Source organism: Pipistrellus kuhlii, unplaced genomic scaffold, assembly GCF_014108245.1.
Source record: "Pipistrellus kuhlii isolate mPipKuh1 unplaced genomic scaffold, mPipKuh1.p scaffold_m20_p_43, whole genome shotgun sequence".
NCBI classification, from domain to species: Eukaryota; Metazoa; Chordata; class Mammalia; order Chiroptera; family Vespertilionidae; genus Pipistrellus; species Pipistrellus kuhlii.
The window spans coordinates 1,896,415-1,914,763 of record NW_023425544.1 but is presented as its reverse complement, the minus strand read 5'-3'; the positions used below and the strand labels follow the sequence as shown (position 1 = coordinate 1,914,763).

Genomic DNA, 18,349 nt, shown 5'->3' with positions numbered 1-18,349 from the left:
TGAGTGTCTGGCTGCTTCTAGTGACTGAGAGAGACTTTGAAGGTGTTGCTTTTGTTTGGTAGCATTACCCACCAGAGGTTGCTTACACCTATGTGTGTGTAAGGAGCAATGCTCGTCTTTCTGAAATGCAAGAAGACAGCCAACTTTGCCCAGAGCTGGCATTTTATTGTTGATGAACTTGACTCTAACTTAAACCAATTATTTGATTTGAGAATTTTTGTGATCCTAACTAAGGCCCTTGTCCAGATCACACCCTTGCCTTGATTTTAATGAAATTGATAAGTTAAAAATAAAGATGGCTTTTGATTTGGAAGCTTTCTAGATGATGTAAAATTGCTCTTAATGAAAATTGGTGAAATGGACAGTAGAGAAGTTAAGTTTTGGATTCTGGAGTCTTTGAACATTCTAGGGTGAAGCTGTCACTCTTATCCTAGTCCTCAGTTGGGATAAGAGTGAGGACTCCTGGGGGGAAGCTACCAAGGCATAGACCACATCACACTGTGACATAGCCTTTTATCATGCATGACAGCCACAGTCTACTGTCTTCAGTCTGTTTGAACTAGACGTCCTTGGGATTTATTTCTCATCTTTCTGGGCCACTGGGACTGTCAGTTGTGTCATTTTTGCTCAGTCTATGAAAGTTGCATTGTTTAATGCAAATTGACACTGTTGGGGTGCTACGGAGAGTCAAGACCAAAACAGAAAAGATTCTTATGGAGCTTGTATTCTAGTGAGGAGACAAAAATAAGTTAACAAAGTAGTGTGAAGTAAAACAGGAAACTACCGTATTGTGAAGAAAATAAAATAGTGTAATGTGATGATGGAGAGTGCCTTCCGGGTGGGTGGGATGGGGGACTTTTTTTTCATGTTCATCTAATTTTTAATTTTTTTCAATTACAGTTTACATTCAATAGTATTCAGATGTTCTGACTCTAGGAGGGTTAATTGATAACATTAGGCCCATGTTATTTTATTTTTTCAAATTCTCAAATATCCTGAAAAAACACAAAATAACACTGCATATACCCAACAGTCTCATTTTTATAGATCAGTGGCTTTCAAGTTCTTTGACCATTATCAACTTGTATAATAAGATATATTTTAACTTACACATAGATTTATATATAAAAATGATGTTTCACATACATATATATATATATGTATGTGAAACATCATTTTCATAAAATAGTACTTGTCCTTATTACAGGTAGTGTCATCTGATATTTTCTTTAAAAATTTTTTATTTGTGAGCCACTAAATATAATTTACAACCCACTCACAGGGCCACCTGAACTTTGAAAAGCACTATAAGTGAGAAAACTGAGGCTTTGAGAGGATATGACCTGTCCAGTGTTCATAGCAAGGAAGTGGCAGAGCCAGGACTTGACGCAAAGCATGATTCCAAAGCCCTCATTTTTTTCTACCACATTATATAGCTTCCAAGTGACACTAACTCTAATGGAACTGAATAAAAAAAATTAAAAAAAAACTACCACAAATGATCTTTAATAGTAACTATATAAAATGTACGTTTTCCAAGCAGAGGCTATATAGGAAGGGACAGAAATATTCTTCCTCTGATCATTGGCTCTGCATTTTACAAAGAGCTCTTGGCCAATTGGAGTTGTCTATCCATATCTTGGACAGAATACAGTTGATAGTACTCATTAGTTATGCTGGGAACTCACAGATTCCCAAGGCACTTGTATCTCATTACTCAGTCTAGCCCTGAGCTAATCCTGGCTTCTTAAAATAATAGCTGTGTAAGACCTAGCTTCTGTGTGTGAGAGTGTGGCTTCTCAAAAATGAGCTGTTGAAATGTGACTTGGAGTCAGCACTGAGATACAGGAAAGGATGTTTAGGTCTGAGTCCAGCCCTGCCAGGAAGTTGCCATACATCCCTTCTCATATATAATGCACATCCCCTCCCTCCCGCTCCCCAACATCATGCACCAGAATGGTCCATTTTTACAATTGATGAACTTATACTGACATCCAAAATTCATAGCTTATAGTAGAGCTCATTCTTGGTAGTGTATATTCTTTGGATTTGGGCAGATGTCTCCTGATATCACATGGGTTTTTATGATGGAGATTTATTTGACTTCCTGAATATTGAAATTTAGAGAATATTGTTTTGTGCAGACCACAGAGCAGAATATTCTTGGAAAATCCAAAGAACAGTCACTATATGTAGGTACCTCAGATCAGTTCTAGTGCTTTTCTGGCTTTGGTTAGTGCGCGAGAGCAGATGAGAAGCAGGGATGCAGTCTTATTTGCTCAGGTGGCTTGGCTTCAGACAAAGACCATCAGAAAAATTGATCTTAGGTTTCTTAGGATCCCTGTGTTTTAAAGGCTAAGAAAGAGAGAAGGACCTACTTAGTCTGATGCCAGTGATTTCAAGGGCTTCATGAACATATTTATACTAGAGTCCCGGTGCACAAAATTTGTGCACTAGGGGGAGAGCCTGTGCCCTCTCGCTCCTTACTGCTTGCTTGCTCACTGCTTCTTAGTGCTGCCACAGAGGTGGGAGAGGCTCCCGCCATCGCCGCTGTGCTTTCCAGCCATGAGCCCAGCTTCTGGCTGAGTGGCGTGCCCCCTGTGGGAGCGCACTTACCACCAGAGGGCAACTCCTGTGTTGAGTGTCTGCCCCCTGTGGTCAGTGTGCATTATAGCGACGGATCGCTCTAAGGTAGTGGCTCCACCGTAATGGTCGCTTCGGCTTTTATTATATAGATGCCACTCAGTTTGCTTAGGCTCAGTGAGAGCATTCTAATTTACATCATAACCTGTAGTATGTTGGAAAGAGCCCTAGATTGTTTGAAGTCAGGCATCTAGGAGTTCCTATTCAATAATCCTGTTTGGGTGAGATTTTGTACAATCTTTGAAGTCTAACAGACTTGATTTGAGTAAGTTACCTAACCTCTTGTGTGTACAGTGAGGAGAAAAGTATCCATATGGACAGAATTTTGAACATTAAATGAAGTGAGTATGTAAAACACCTTGCCCAGTACACTGTAGGTATTTAATAAAATAAACAAACTGTAATAATAGTAAATGTATGTTATTCCCACCTTCAGGAAGAAGTCTATTATTGAGCCTGGTATATGTCCTTTCCCAATCTGGCCTTCCTCAACATCCCTCATCTCCTCTCCTGCCACTCACCATCATGTGCCTTAATCTCTAGCTATACACAATTACTCATACTTTCAGAAGAAAGCTTTTATGCTGCCATATATTTGTATATGCTACTGCTTTTGCCTAGAATGCACTTTTTATTCCCTCCCCCTCCTTTGCCTTTTGGGAGCCTACTTCTTCAAAACAGCTCTAATGCCACTTCTGATTGTGAAGTTTTCATTAGACCCTCTCCACCCCTCATAGACTTATCATTCCTGCCTGTGATTTCTCATCAGTACCTTGCTGGTGCTTTTCTCGTGGCCCTGTAGTTTCCTGGTCTGCCTCCCCCACAATTTCTAGAATTCCGAGGCAGCATGGTGTGTTACTGTATCTCTCTTGGGACTGCCCTTCCAGTTTGAGTTCTAGATGTGAAAAATATGATGGCAGACCTCTTTGTTTTAAACCTCTGAAGTATAGGCAGTCCACATGGGGGCTAATCTCATTGCTCAGATTTGGACATCACCATGTGTGCAGTTTCTTTAATCCTTCTCTAGCTATGAAAATGGATTTAGCAGTTGGCATCCTGCTTTTTTCCTCTCTGGGGCAATTAGAGCTCTGTAGAATTTGGCTTGAAGGAGCAGGGACTTTGCCTACTCAATTTAGGATGATCCTGGGATATAGGACAGGATGTCATGGAGGGCCTACTATGGCTGTTGTGTGGCCAGTGACATGATACCAGGGGCCCTGCTTATCAGGATACCAGGGATTACATTCATCCCCTGATTTAATTTCTGTGACACATTGAGTCTATGTTTTGGTTTATAAAACACCATAGAATTAGTGTCCTAATTCTTTCATCGTATTCCTTCCCTACCTTGTTATCTTCAAAATCACTACAGTCTTGTATTGGAAGCCACCATGGCACAGTGGAAAAGACAGCTCTGAAATACCCGTGTAAACAAGCAAATATCATCACTGCAAAGACACTGGGAACAATGGCACCAGTTGTGATCAGTGATGGGTGATTCGTTCCTGGGACTTGTTGGCATTTCTCTACTAAATGGGAGAGAGTTCTCAATTAGCAGGAACAGAGTTGCATAATACACGAAGTGTAATAATCCGTCTGAAGAGCAATAGTTATAATGATAATAACCATCATTTTCTGAGGGTCTAGCCCAATGCTCGGTACTAGAACCCAGTCGTGATCACATTTCATCTTTTTTATTTTATCTTTTAAACATGTTTAATAACTCCAGAAGGAAGAATTCACACACATACACACACACACACACACACACACACACAAAAAAAAAAAAAAAAAAAAAGGAAAACTCTTTTTAAAATGGTCCTATGTTGAAGCAGTAATTCCAGATTACACATGACCCTTCTGTTATAAGCCTGATAGGAGCAGCATTTTGCAGATTTGGGGAGATTTCACAAGTCTACAGAATTCTAAATCCGTGTCCTAGTTCAAAAAAAGCAGTAGCTGTTGGAATTGAATAGATTTCAGTTTTTCATCTTTATGGGAGGAAGTGCCAGAAGACTTGTAATGATCTTTGGGGAGAGATTCTTAGCCCCATTTCCCCTACAATGTATGCATCTGACAGCTGGCCCATTGTTCTATTTTTAGGCATAATCTATGGGATTACAGAGTGGCTTCATTTTTTTTTAAAGCTATATTGCAGAAATGCAAGCTATGTAGAAATGGTTTTGCTTTATAGCAATTTGGAGAGGCTATTTAGTATATATATTTAAACTTATCTATATCTTTCAACAGATACAGATTCTGTTATCCAGAGATTTCATCTGAAAGTCAACTTCCAGTTGTGACTGCATTCTAGCTAATTTGGGGAAAAAGGCTGACATAAAAATGTTGGAAGTGGAGATTATTTTTACCACTTTGTGTCATCACTAATCTTCATTCCCTTCTCTCTGGGTCATATGAGGGACAATAGGCATCTTCCTTATAGGACTTTAAAAACAATTCATAGCAAGCATACATTAAGCACATTCTGCCACTTATATTCCAAGAACTGAACTTGCCTGATATATTGACTTACTTTTAGGCTCCAATAACTATGGAAGATAAGAGATGGTATCTCCTTTTGTATAAGAAAACTGAGGCTCCAAGCAATTGAGTAACACCAAGGGCCAAAAGTATGAAATAGTAAAGCAAGAACCCAGGTCTGTCTGATCTCAGAATCCATGCTCTTTTCCCTATAGTTGGCAGCCTCTAGTAGTTTTAAGAAGAAGGCTCAATTCAGAAAGGTGCAATAATTAAAATATAATTGGGGGGTTGGTGTTTATATACAGGTACTATTGGACTGGTGCATGAAATTCGTGCATGGGGAGGGGTTGTCCCGAAGCCTGACCTGCACCTTCTCCAATCTGGGACTCCTTGGGGATGTTCAACTGCCGGTTTAGGCCCGATCCCTGTGGATCGGGAGTCGAACATCCCTCTCGCAATCCGGGACCACTGGCTCCTAACCACTCGCCCACCTGCTCCCTGATCGCTCCTAACCATTCTGCCTGCCAGCCTGTTTGCTCCCAACTGCCCCCTACCAGCTTTTTTGCCCCTAACTGCCCCCCCACCAGCCTTCTTGCCCCCAACTACCCCCCCCAGCCTTATTGCCCCCAACTCCTCCCCCTCCCCCTACCAGCCTGATTGCCCCAACTGCCCCTCCCCCACCGGCCTGCTCGCCCCCAACTACCCCCTGTCCCCTGCTCCCTGCCAGCCTGCTTGCCCCTAACTGGGCTCCCCCTCTCCCCCCACTGGTCTGCTCACCCCCAACTGCCCCCCTCTGCCGGCTTGATCACCCCCAACGCTCTCCCCTCCTGGCCTAATGGCCCCTAACTGCCTCAGCCCCTGCCACCTGGCTTTGTCCGGAAGGATGTCCGGATGGTCTCCTGGTCTAATTAGTATATTACCCTTTTATTAGTATAGATTGTACTATATAATAGAATTCAATATTAACTGTGTGTCCATAAGTACTTGTTTTGATTTCACTGTCATTTTGCAGATTCTATTACTTTCTTGATTATATGAATGAAAAATGTAGAAAACATATTGTACTTTAGTTCCTCAAGTGTTTATTTTGGAAAAGGCTCTTGCTTTTAGTTCACAAAATGCTTACAATTTAACAAATGAATTCTGAAATAAAGTTGCCCTAAAATTTGGAGGAAAATCTGTATCACTGGAGGCTAATCTTACCTATGACTACTTTGTCTGGAACAACCATGCCGATGGTTTAGAAGTTGGCAGGGATGACTTGACTCTTTAGACTGGAATGTGTAAGAAGTTCTAACTACAGAAGTATTGATCCAACACTGCACAGAACCATGTGTTCAGGCAACAGGAAACCATTCTTTCTCCCAGGAAATGGAGGAAGTTAGGAGCAGGACAACTAAAGTGAGAAGCTTAACAAGCAAGACCTTGGTAGCTTTGGGAAATGGCCTTGAGAAAGGAAAAACACTTGGAGTCAGGGCTTAGCTCTGCCACTTGGGATAAAATGGGGTAATGATACCTTCTTATGGAGTCATTCTGAAGTCATGGTTATAAGTGGATTTTTTAAATGATCAAGATGAAGGAGTATGTTTTGAAACCACTTGAATTGCAACATTTTGCCAGTGATGTAATTGCAACAGCAATTACATTTAAGTAACCTGCTGTCATACTTAGTTGTAAGAAAATACCTTCTCATCCATCAGGTTTTACTTGGCCTGCTTTAATCTAGTTTAAATTTAATTTATTTAATTAATTTGGCCTAGTAGCAAACAATTCTTGCTTCATTACTCATCGTTCTGCAGGTTCTGGTTTCTGGTTGGTAAGCTCTGTACAATAGTACAAAATGCAGAATTAGATTTTCTTTTTAAATGTACATACATTCGTGGCAGGAAGAATGTGAATTCAGGATGGATCCTGAAAGTCAACTGAGATAAGAAAGGGAAGCCCTGCAGGAGACAGGGCTTTTTTGGCCTGGCTTTGGCTTGACTTGTCACTTGCTGTGGTGAGCATTGAGAGGATGTGCTGGCTTGTGAAGATGAAAAACAAGCCCCTCCCCCACCCCCCACTTCATTCCCACAGATACACACACCATCTGTCCCCATCTACGTTTAGTTCATTGGAACCACTGCACTATCTGTTACTTCCCTTAAAAAAAATCTTCTTGTGTTTGCGACGATGTGCTCTTTACAGCCAATGTTTTGCTATAATGGAATGCTCACCGCTGCAGCCCTTGTTTTCTACCTTTTGAGCTTTTTTGCCATCCCACAAGGAGGAGTGAGTGGAAGAAGGGAAAGTGGTTCATCATCGTTCATCATCGTTCATGAACTCCACTTAAAGAAAGGGCGTGGAGACATATTAGTCTATCCCAGTGGTCAGCAAACTGCAGATCACAAGCCATATGTGGCTCGCTAGCCGTGGTTTGCCACTCTGTTGACTAATGAGTTTGCCAACCTCTGTCATATACTACCCATTACCTCTGCACACAATATGCCACAATTGCCTAATCCTCACAACTTCCAACTACACGATAACATTTAGTCTGTCAGTGGTCGGCAAAATCATTAGTCAACAGAGCGGCAAACGGCAGCTCATGAGCTGCATGTGACTCACAAGCCGCAGTTTGCCGACCACTGGTCTATCTTATAGTCTGAGATGGGTTTCTGGAGTCAGTCTGATCTCAGCTGTACCACAGTCTAGGTGTGTTACCTATGCCAAAACACCTCATCTGTCCCAGAGCTCAATTTTGTCATTTGCAGAAATGGGAAACACCGCTTTTGTCTTAAAAGTAAGTGTTAAGTGTGAAAAAAATTATGTGAAACAGAACAGTGTTTAGCACATGGGAAGTGCTCAATGTATTCTTTTCTTCCCAAAGCATTTCTAAATAGAAGAATATTGATTCTTACATTTATCCAACAAACATGTATAAATCACTATATTAATCACTCCTATAAGGGCAGCTTCTCAATCCTTTGTCCTTAAGCTCCATTTTATTATTATTGAGAAAAGCCTTTTTTAAGTTCCAGTAAGTTGGCTTAAATCTCCCAAAGTCACATTGGGAGAATTAAGCCAACTTCCTGGAACTTAAAAAAGGCTTTTCTCAATAATAATAATAATAATAATAATAATAAAATATATATATACATATATATATGCCTAAGCGACCATAGCGACCCATCGCTATGATGTGCACTAACCACCAGAGGGCAGAGGCTCAATGCAGGAGCTGCCCCCTGGTGATCTGTACACACCCATAGCGGGAGCACTGCTAAGCTGACTGATGGGTGCCAGATGCTGGGCTCACAGAAGGTAAGCACAGCTGTGGCAGCACAAGCCTCTCTCCCATAGACACCCTCCCTGCGTGCCCCTCCCCCATCCAGACAAGGACCAGGATTGGGACCAGCAACAGGACTGACTGGGCGCAAGCCCATGGTCGCTTCTTGGTCATGGATGTGCCAGTATTGCCCTAGAATGGGCCCAGAGACCCCAGCGGAGCATCAATGAGCCTACTGAGTGGCGGTGGGGGTAGGCACAGTGGGGTCGGGATGAATGGGAGTGGCACGGCACCTGACCTGGGCTTGGGCTCCTCCCCGGCTGCCTGACACTTTGCCCACTACTACATACCTCGGGCAATGTTGGACTGCCAGTTTTGGCCCGATCTCTGCAAGTCACGCCAAGGAACCCCCACTGGTACACAAATCCGTGCACTGGGCCTCTAGTCTATATATATAAAAGGCTAAGTGACTGACCAACTGACCAGCCAGTACATATGGCATGCACTGGCAATCTAACCTTATAAAAAAGCCTAGGTGGCATCACATAATGTCGTCACAAGATGGCCACCACAAGATGGCCACCCTCATTTCATCACAAGTTGGCCACCACAAGATGGCCATCAGGGGAGGGCAGTTGGGGGCCATCAGGCCAGCAAAGGAGGGCAGTTGGGAGTGACTGAGCCTGCAGGGGAGGGCAGTTGGGAGCAAGAGCTGGCCGGCAGGGGAGGGCAGTTTGTTCCTCTTAATAACGTGACTGCAGCTCTTTCAAAGTATTTTCACATACATTATCTCAGTTAATCATAGCTCTTGTGAGTTTATCACAGTGGAGATGTAACCTCATTTGTTTGAAGAGAGTACTAAGACTAAGACATTAGGAGACTTGCTCAAGGCCTCACAGCTAGTGAGTAGCAGAGTTACTTGAGTCCAGGCATTTCCCCCTTGACCATTCTCTTTGTGTCAGCTGGAAAATTCGGGAACTGGTTTTGAGAGCCTTGTGGCTTTTCTTCTTATAATTAATACCTTACTCTTCCTGGAACCATTTTGTGTTAGAAAGTTAACAAAATATATATTGGCAGAACTTACACATCTTCTTTTCAGATGACTGTAATGATGCCCTGAGGTGGAATGAAGGAAGCAGGGGAGGAAGGAAGGAAGGAAGGGAGGGAGGGAGGGAGGGAGGGAGGGAGGGAGGGAGGGAGGGAGGAAGGAAGGAAGGAAGGAAGGAAGGAAGGAAGGAAGGAAGGAAGGAAGGAAGGAGAAGGGAGAAGAGAAAAAACAGGGAAGGGAAGGGAAAGGAAGGGGGGTGAGAGGTTGGGAGAGAAAGAAAGAGGAAGCGGGAGAGGAGATGGGAGGGAGGTTGATAGCAATAAAAAGGGTAATGTCAGAAAGTAATTAGAGCAGGACAAATGGATTGTGCTGCCATGTTCAAGCCTGTTATTTCTGTAGGCAGTGAGGAGGAAGGGCACTAATGCAATGTGACGGATCTGGAGCAAAACCCGGGGCACTGCGCAGACTGCAGAGACTCAACCAATGGCAACTCTCAAATCACAGGGTTTGACTGAACAGTATTTGATATCTCAAAGAATTGTTTAATGTTGTTTGGAGAAACTATTGTGTCAGGGGACCTACTTTCTTGATTTCAGCTTTTGGAAAACTGCTTCATGGTCTTCTGCAGGTAGTCAGTGTGTTCTAGAAGAACGCCCATCCCAGGATTCTGTCCCTTCACATCCCCAGGCTGTGAAGGGTCATGATGCCAGCAGGGATTCAGAAGAGAAGATACCTAATGTAAAAACTTACTATTCAGAGAGAGAATGAAATAAAGAATTCTTACCAACATTCAACTTGGTATTAGAAAACTGACCAGAAGAGAGGTAAAAGTAAAACTTCCACCTGTCTGAGAACAGGAGGCTTTGATTTGCTAGTCTAGCTAACCTGTGACTGTGGTCCCACTGCTGCCACCATGTACAAGGAAACTGTCACAGCCCGCAAGAGAAAAAGAACGTTCATGATTTACCTGGAAAGAAGTCTTCACAAGTAGTTTGACTCTCTTCCCTGTAAGTCATTGTGCCTTTGAGTTGTCTTATTATTTGCTGCCACCAGTACAGCATGGCAGTTAAGAGCTTGTGCTTTAGTACTGACATTCTTAAGTTCATATTCTAGTTCTGCCCTTTAGTTCGACCTTGGGCAACTTACCTAACCTCTCTGAGCCTCAGTTTATCATTAAAATGAGGGTAGTAAGCTTACTTCTAGACTTCTTATGAGATTGTGGTAAGAGAATACACATAGACCATTTAGCACTGATGCCAGGCTCAAAGAAAGGCCCAGAAAGGGTAGAAGTGTGGGGTGGGAATGCTTAAGTTGTCAAACAGCCTCAGTGGGGAATTATACTTCCATTCTTGAAAACTCTAGTCCAAGCAATGATAAGTGGTTTATCCCTCAAGGCCCTATCTTACAGCTGAGGAATGGTTAGAATTATAAAACCAGACTTTTAAAATTGAATACTTAGGGATAGGAAGGGGAAATTTAGGCAAATATAATTCTAAAAAGTTGAATTTACAAAATATAGACTATAATGCTTGATCATCTGAAGGAAATCGCCTTTCCTTCCTAGCTCTTGGCTTGCCTGAGTTGCTGCCCACTCCACCCTGAAACCCTGTGACAGTTTAGAACTTATAATACTAAAGATAAAGTTGTGTGTTTTTATCCTCACCCAAGAATATGTTTTTTTATTATTATTATTATTATTATTATTGGCTTTAGAGAGAGAGGAAAGGAGGAGGCGGGGGAAGAAATAGATGTGAGAGAGGACTATTGATCCATTGCCTCCTGGACTGAACCTGCAATGTGGGCGTATGCCCTGAATTGGTGATCATTCGGTGCACAGGATGACACTCAACCGAGCTACACTGGCTAGAGTGAATTTTGGCACATTTTTCTGCCACATTTATTGATTTAGAGCAGCGCTTTGGTTGCTTTACTTGCAAGCAGTGTCTATAGTCTAGTTATATAACTTTGAGCATCATTTTTATTCTCTTCAAAGGGCATGATCCTTACTCTGTCTTTTTTACATGATGCTCATGAGGGACAAGTAGGGTAATGCAAGTGATATTCTTTTCCAAAGGCAAAGCATTATATGAGCATAAAATAATGCATGGTTAATAATCATATTTTTCCAACCTTTTTTTTTTTTTTTTTTTACAAATTGATTGAGGCTTATTTTGCTTATCATATAATTCACTCTGCACAATGCAGTGATGTTTAGTAAATTTACTCAAATTGCATAAACACCATAAATCAATTTTAGAACATTTTCATCATTCTGGTAAAATTCCTGTATCCCTTTACTCTTTAATCCTATTCCCAACTTCTACTCCAAGCAATACTTAATCTGCTGTCTCCATGGATTTGCATTTTCTGGGCATTTCATATACATGGATCAGACAATGTGTGTTCTTTGTGTCTTGTTTCTTTCATTTGGCATAATGGTTTTGAGGTTTGTCTCTGTCATAGCATAGATGAATAGTTTTTTTTTTCTATTGCTGAATAGTATTCCATTGTATGAATATACTATACATTTTGTCCATTCAACAGTTGATGGACAAGATAGGTGTTATTAGGAGTAATGTTATGAATATTCATATACAGGCCTTTGTATGGACATATGTTTTCATTTTTTTAGTATAAACAGTATATATTTTAACTATAAAAGTAGTAGATGGTTTGTTCTGAAAGTTTCTTTGTATATAGAAGTATAAAATTTGTAAATCAGTCACCTCCTTAATGACACTTACCACACGTGGTGATGGTAGTAATAATGGTTACCATCATCTTCTGAGTGGTCTCAGCATTGGCTGTATGCCAGGCACTGTGCTGCTATATATCTATGGCAGCAATTCAGTCCATTTATATATATATATATGAATATGTGAATGAAATCATCATTTGAAGTTGATACTGTTTTCCCCATTTTATGAGGAAACGGAAATTTGAGGATTAAATGTAAAGTTGCACTTTTAGTAAGAGGTATAGCCATTATTTTTATGGTTACATTGAATGGATAGGCCAGGATTTGTTTAATTCATTTTTTGTTAGTGGCCACTAGGTTGCTTTTTTTTGTTCTCTGTTATGAACATGGCTGCAGCAAATGTACTTCTATAATACTTTGCTTGCTTGTGACATTACTTTTACAGCATAAAATCCTAGAAGTAGAATTTCCAAGTGAGAGGGTTTGTACATTTTGGTGCTCTTAAACACCCTCTCTTCTACCCCCCTTCCCACACACACACACACACTGAAGAGTGGTAAATAAATAATAGCACTCGCCCAGACTCCCTTCACCTCTGCAATCAGGATATAAGAAAGCCTATTTCTCCACCCTCATCAATGTTGCATTCTCTCTGTAATGATGATTTTGATGTCAATCATATAAATGTTCCAGAGAGGGGTAGTAGTGAGTTGCTTACCAGTGGTTTCCAGTCTTTTGACAGGCAAGGACTTAGCATTTATGTAGGTTCTCAAGAGCTACAGAATGGGAGTAGCCCAAGCTGTAGTGCAGATTAATTTGAGATGATTCAACTTGGTTGACAATCTAAAATGAACACTGAGACATTTCAGCTACAGTTGTTTCCTTCTTTATTTTTTTGGTCTATATCCTAACTTTCTGGTCTCCTGGTTACCTTTTCCCCTCATTTCTGCCTATAGTATCTCTGCTTTGCAGCTAACTCAGTTTATAAGTGAAGTTAAGAAGAGGGGAAATGAGAACTTGGACTCAGTGATAGATAGGTATGCTTACTCTTTCCAATCCTTTCCTTCAACAAAAACAGCCAAAGGGAAGCCAAAAGCCTAATAATTGTCCTGCTTGAGCCAGGGCCTACTATACCTTCCAGACCTTGGGAACCCTGGTTAGCAATGCCCTGTGGATTTCTTGCCTTTGTCTTCCACTTCCCATGCTTGGAGTCTTCATCATAAGGCCTTAGTCTGGTGGATGCTGCCCTCTGCTGGTGGACTGTAGGACAGCCACAGCAGTTGGAGATACGTCTGATCCCAAAGGGAACTGACTGACATGAATATATGGAGCCAGAGTCATAAGGCTTTCCATAGCCTCCAACTTCATGAGCCAATCCTAAGACATTTTGCTATGAAAATAATTCCACTGGCATTAGAAAATATACAAGTACTGAAACTTTCATTATAACATTATCTATAGTACCAAAAATAGTAAAACTTAGGTGTCTAGCACTTGGCCTTGTGCTTACAGCTGCTAAAATTTGCAATGTCATAGACAACATGGAAGGATGAAAAGATCACAAAACAAAACCCAGGCAGAATATAGCAATTGCAGTCATGGGAGATATCTCTTATGGCTAATCTGGCATCCTCAAAACTAGTTGTCAAAGCTGGGATGATTTCCTTTGATGTTTCATTGCATTGTTAGTAAAACAGTATGTCCATACATTTCTTTAGTATTGTTATAGTCTGTCTTTTCTCCTGAAACAAGTATGTGACACTTGAATGGCCTGCTACAAATATTTCTATAATGCGTGGTCCTCCTTCAGACCTGATTTCCTAGGACAGTAAGGTGAGATGTCTTAGGTAACAACAGACTAAAATGGGCACCCCAACTGTGACAGGAACTTCCTAAGCAGTCTTTTCACCTGTGGTTTCTTTTATAATAGAAGAGGCCAGCGAGAATATAGAGATTACTTTATGTGATTTGACAAGGATCTGACTTCCCTCCCTGTGTGAGTCTGCACTTCAAATGATGCTCAGTGGAATAGGTTATCTGATATTTCTGAGAATTTTCTTTTTGTGAAGAGTCCTGAGGAGAGAGAAGAGCCCTCTGCAAAATGGAAACTTCTGTTTTCTAAAGTGAAGCACCACATTATACATTTGTGGGGAATAATAAGTATTGACTCATATGTCTGGATCCTTTTCATTTAACAAGTAAATTACTTAGTTTTCAAGAGGGCCAGGGCTAGGGTGAGGCAAATGAGATACCCAAAGTGCAGAGTCACTCTGGGGGTCATATAAGTACTGGATCTCAAATAGTCCCCGTTTCTCAAATAGTGCCTGTACTCAACACTGTGGAAAACATTCCAGGTGTGATAAGATAGATTGTTCGTGATCCTTTCTCAGACTAAGCCTGGGCCCAGAGCCTAGGGACTGTGGGCTCTGGAAGTGGCTGCCTGGTTGAGCAGGTTTGGTCAACCACTTGGCTTTCAGCTGTGGATTTAGCACAAGGGTGTTGGGGGTAGCCCACTAATGAGTTAATCCTTGAAGTTTGTTTTGCACTTGAGATCTAAAAATCACTGCCAAAATGTCTATCTACTTACCTGAAGGTGACCCCTACCCCAAGGGTGTACTTTGCTGCCCCTTATACCATTTTCATAAGGGTCTTAACGCCAGAGAAATGCCTGCATTGTTGTGCTGGAGATTCTGTCCAGATTGTTTGGGGGGATGGTCAGGGAAGGCCCGTGCAGGTGACCAGGAATGCATTGCCTGCCTGACACCACTTTAAGCACGTAGCAATGGAGGGAGGGACTGGCTGAATGATTGGCTGACTAAAATCTAGAATGAGTCTTGCTAAGTGACCAGGTACAGTCTAAAAAGTCTGGTGTCTTATCTCCTTAATCATTTTCTCACTTCTTGAGTTTTCCTATATTAACAAACATTTGAGTTTCTTCCAGCTTTTAAAAATTGTAACATGTTTTAGTGACCATCTTTATACATATATCTTTGTGAAAATATGTTAGTATTTCTGTAAGAAAGAGTAGTAAAATTGGGGACCTTGGATCAAAGAGTGTGACAGTTTAAATGTTGATAGACACTGTAAGCTGTATTCAAGTTGTATATCAACCACCAACACTGTATAAGCATATCCATGTTCACACACCTCTCTAACACTGAAATATTCTTAGCATTCTAATTTTTGTTGCCAATTAGTTGGATAATAAGTGATGTGTAATCATATGAGATCATCTTTGCTTGGTCATATTCTTTGCTCATTGAGGAGTTTGCTTGTCTTTTTGAATTTATAGGATTTCTTTATGCTTATAAATATCAATGGGTGTGTTAAAGAGAGTGTGTGTTTGACTTTCAGAAGTTAAAATTTATATAAATGCAGATATGATCATCTTTTCCTTAGTGATGTCTGAGTTTTATGTTATGCACAGAAAGACTTTTCCTTCCCTCAATAGTTACTTTTACTAAAAATAATAACTATATGGCACTTAGGATTATAAAAATGTTTCCACACATTCTTATTTGTTTCTTAGAACATTCCTGAGTTAGGACAATAAGTATAATTATCCTCATTTACAGGTGAAAAATTAAAGATTATTTAAGTGATAAGTGATGGGTTTTCTGACTTAGGTTATTCTAACCTATCTAAATTTCAAGAATATTTGAATACTGACTATAATCAGTCTTCTGCTGCTCATCTCTTTTAAAAAGGTTTATGGTTCAGCATTTGCTTACAAGGTTTTGTGTGCTCTGGGGCAAAAACCTTTAGGTCAGAGAAGAATTGGAGATTTTTGGAAGATGTAATGTCTGAATTAGCTCAGAATTAATAACTCATGGAAATTAGCCAGGCAGAAGGAACAGTACATGCAAAAGCCCATTTGGAAAACTTAAAATAGCACTCTTTTTGAGAGCATTGGGAATAGGAGAAAGGAGAATGGAGAGGATGGCAAGGCGCTTACCGTATTTTTCGGACCATAAGACGCTCCGGACCATAAGACGCACCAGTTTTTAGAGAAGGGAAATGAAGAAAAAAAGATTCTGAAACAAATAGTGTCCTAAAATATTTTCTGTGCATTAAAACCCAACATCACAGTCATAACACATGTAATCAACCCTGTAAAGTAAACAGCAGCATTTAGAACCATTTTAGAGCCGGGCAAGCACACAGAGACCACACAGAGCCGGGCATGTAAAAAAACTTTTTTTTTAAAGTATATGTGTAGGCTATCTTTGGACCATAAGATGCAGGGACTTCCCCCCCCCCACTTCTGGGGGGGAAAAAGTGCGTCTTATGGTCCGAAAAATATGGTAATCAGGAAGGACCCTGTAATCTTGGGAAGGTACTTTATTCCTTCCTGACAGATTTTAAAGTGTCAAGGTTTTATTTGAGTTTTAGAAAGTAGTCAGAGTGGAGAATGGATTTAGGGGGAGGTATCTGGAGTGGGGGAGGACTAGACATATACAATAGGGAAAAAAAATCATAATAACCAATAAGACAGACCTATAAGGAAGCTCTTGAAATAAGCCAGATGAGAAATAATGGTGGCTGAGAAAAGGACAGTAAAGATGAAAATAAATGAGTTCAAGAAGATTTGTTTATTTTACTTTTTATTATTAGATTGTATATAGACATCAAAGTACATAAAGTACAATAGTATAATGAACACATGTACCCAAGCCTCAGTAACCATCATCCAGTGGCTAATTCTTTTTTACCCATAATTCCACCCACTTCTTCCCCTTCCATGTTATTTTGAAACAAATCTCAGATATCATCATTTCATCCATTCATATTCCAGTGTGTATCTCTAAAATATTTTTTTAATCTATAGATTTCTCTTTTATTTTTTTTATTTCTTTCTAATTTAATTTAAGAGTTTAGGTGATTTATCTTGTTGAATTTACCAGGTTTTGCTGATTGCATCTTTTTGATGTAGATGAATGTGTTCCTCTGAAACTCTGAGTTCTTTTACTTTATTAGTTGGATCTACAGGCCTGATCACTGTCAGGTTCAACTTTTTTGGCAAGACTACTTTATGTAGGTGTTGAGTTATTCCATCAGAAGATATGTACTGTTGTGTTCTCTCTTTTTATGTTAGCGGTTGATGATTAATATCTAGGATCTATTATTTCATAGTAATATTCTAATTCTAGTATTTCTTATTCATCTGTTACCTTGAATAAAGAGAAACTTTTCCATTGTTGTTTATTACTCTGGTATATCTAATCTAGAAATGGCAGAATAAATACTTGATTCTTTCCCTTTATTTACAGTTTTTCAAAATGCTGTGTGAGAAATTAAATTTCTCAGTGGTGAGAAATTAAATTTTTAGAGTTATTATTAACTTCTGGATTTAAACATTTGTATTTCAGTTCATTGTAATTGTTTTAAGGATTCTCAAATTTCCCATCTGTGGTGAGAGAATGACTGGACAGGTTTTGAGAGGATAGAAAAGATAGGAATAATAGGTCGAATGTGAATGAGAAAGGAATGAAGACATTTGTGGAATATAAACAGAACCAGAGTCATAGAAGTATCGAATAGACTGTCCAACCTATGAGGGAAGGTAGGGAGTGAGTGGGTAAGAGATCAACCAAAGGACTTGTAGGCATGCATATGAGCATAACCAATAGACACAGGTGGGTGACAGGAGGAAGGGGAGAGGTCAATGGGGGGGGGGGGGGAGGAGACTTAAGTAATACATTAAACAATAAAGAATTTAAATAATTCTTTAAAGGAGTGAAGAAAAAAGTCCCAGGTTTTTGGCTTATGTGTTTGAGGCTGTGCACTGAAGCAGGGAGCCCAGAGAGGGGAGCGGGCTTTAAAGGGAGGGCGTACGTGTCTGGATGTGTCTCAAGTGCTAGATCCCTCTAGATGGAGATGCCCAGAAGGCAGCTAGATATCAAGATGTGAGGCTCGGGGGAGCAATTCATGACTCTAGGGCCCAGGTTAAGATCCTGTACTACGTGTGGTTGACTCAGATTGGGTTTATGTGTGTTACATTGGGTTTTGTTTGATAAAAATCAATCCCTTTGCCAACTGAATCCAGGTTCTATCCCAAAGTAAGAATATTAAGCACCTTAGGTGTAATTGTGCCTATATTTAGAAAATTAGGTTCAGTTACTAGTAGAGTAGAAAGGACAGGGTTGGTTGCAGGTAGGATTGCCACTTGGCTGGTTTACAACAGGTCTTGTCTTGTTGGGTTTCAGATTTA

At 40.5% G+C, this 18,349-nt stretch overlaps 1 protein-coding gene across 2 annotated transcripts in view; it reads left to right on the top strand.

Annotated features, from left to right (window-relative positions):
- NR6A1 (nuclear receptor subfamily 6 group A member 1) overlaps positions 1-18,349 on the top strand; it is a 147,477-nt gene that overhangs the window by 74,338 nt on the left and 54,790 nt on the right. The window lies entirely within an intron of this gene.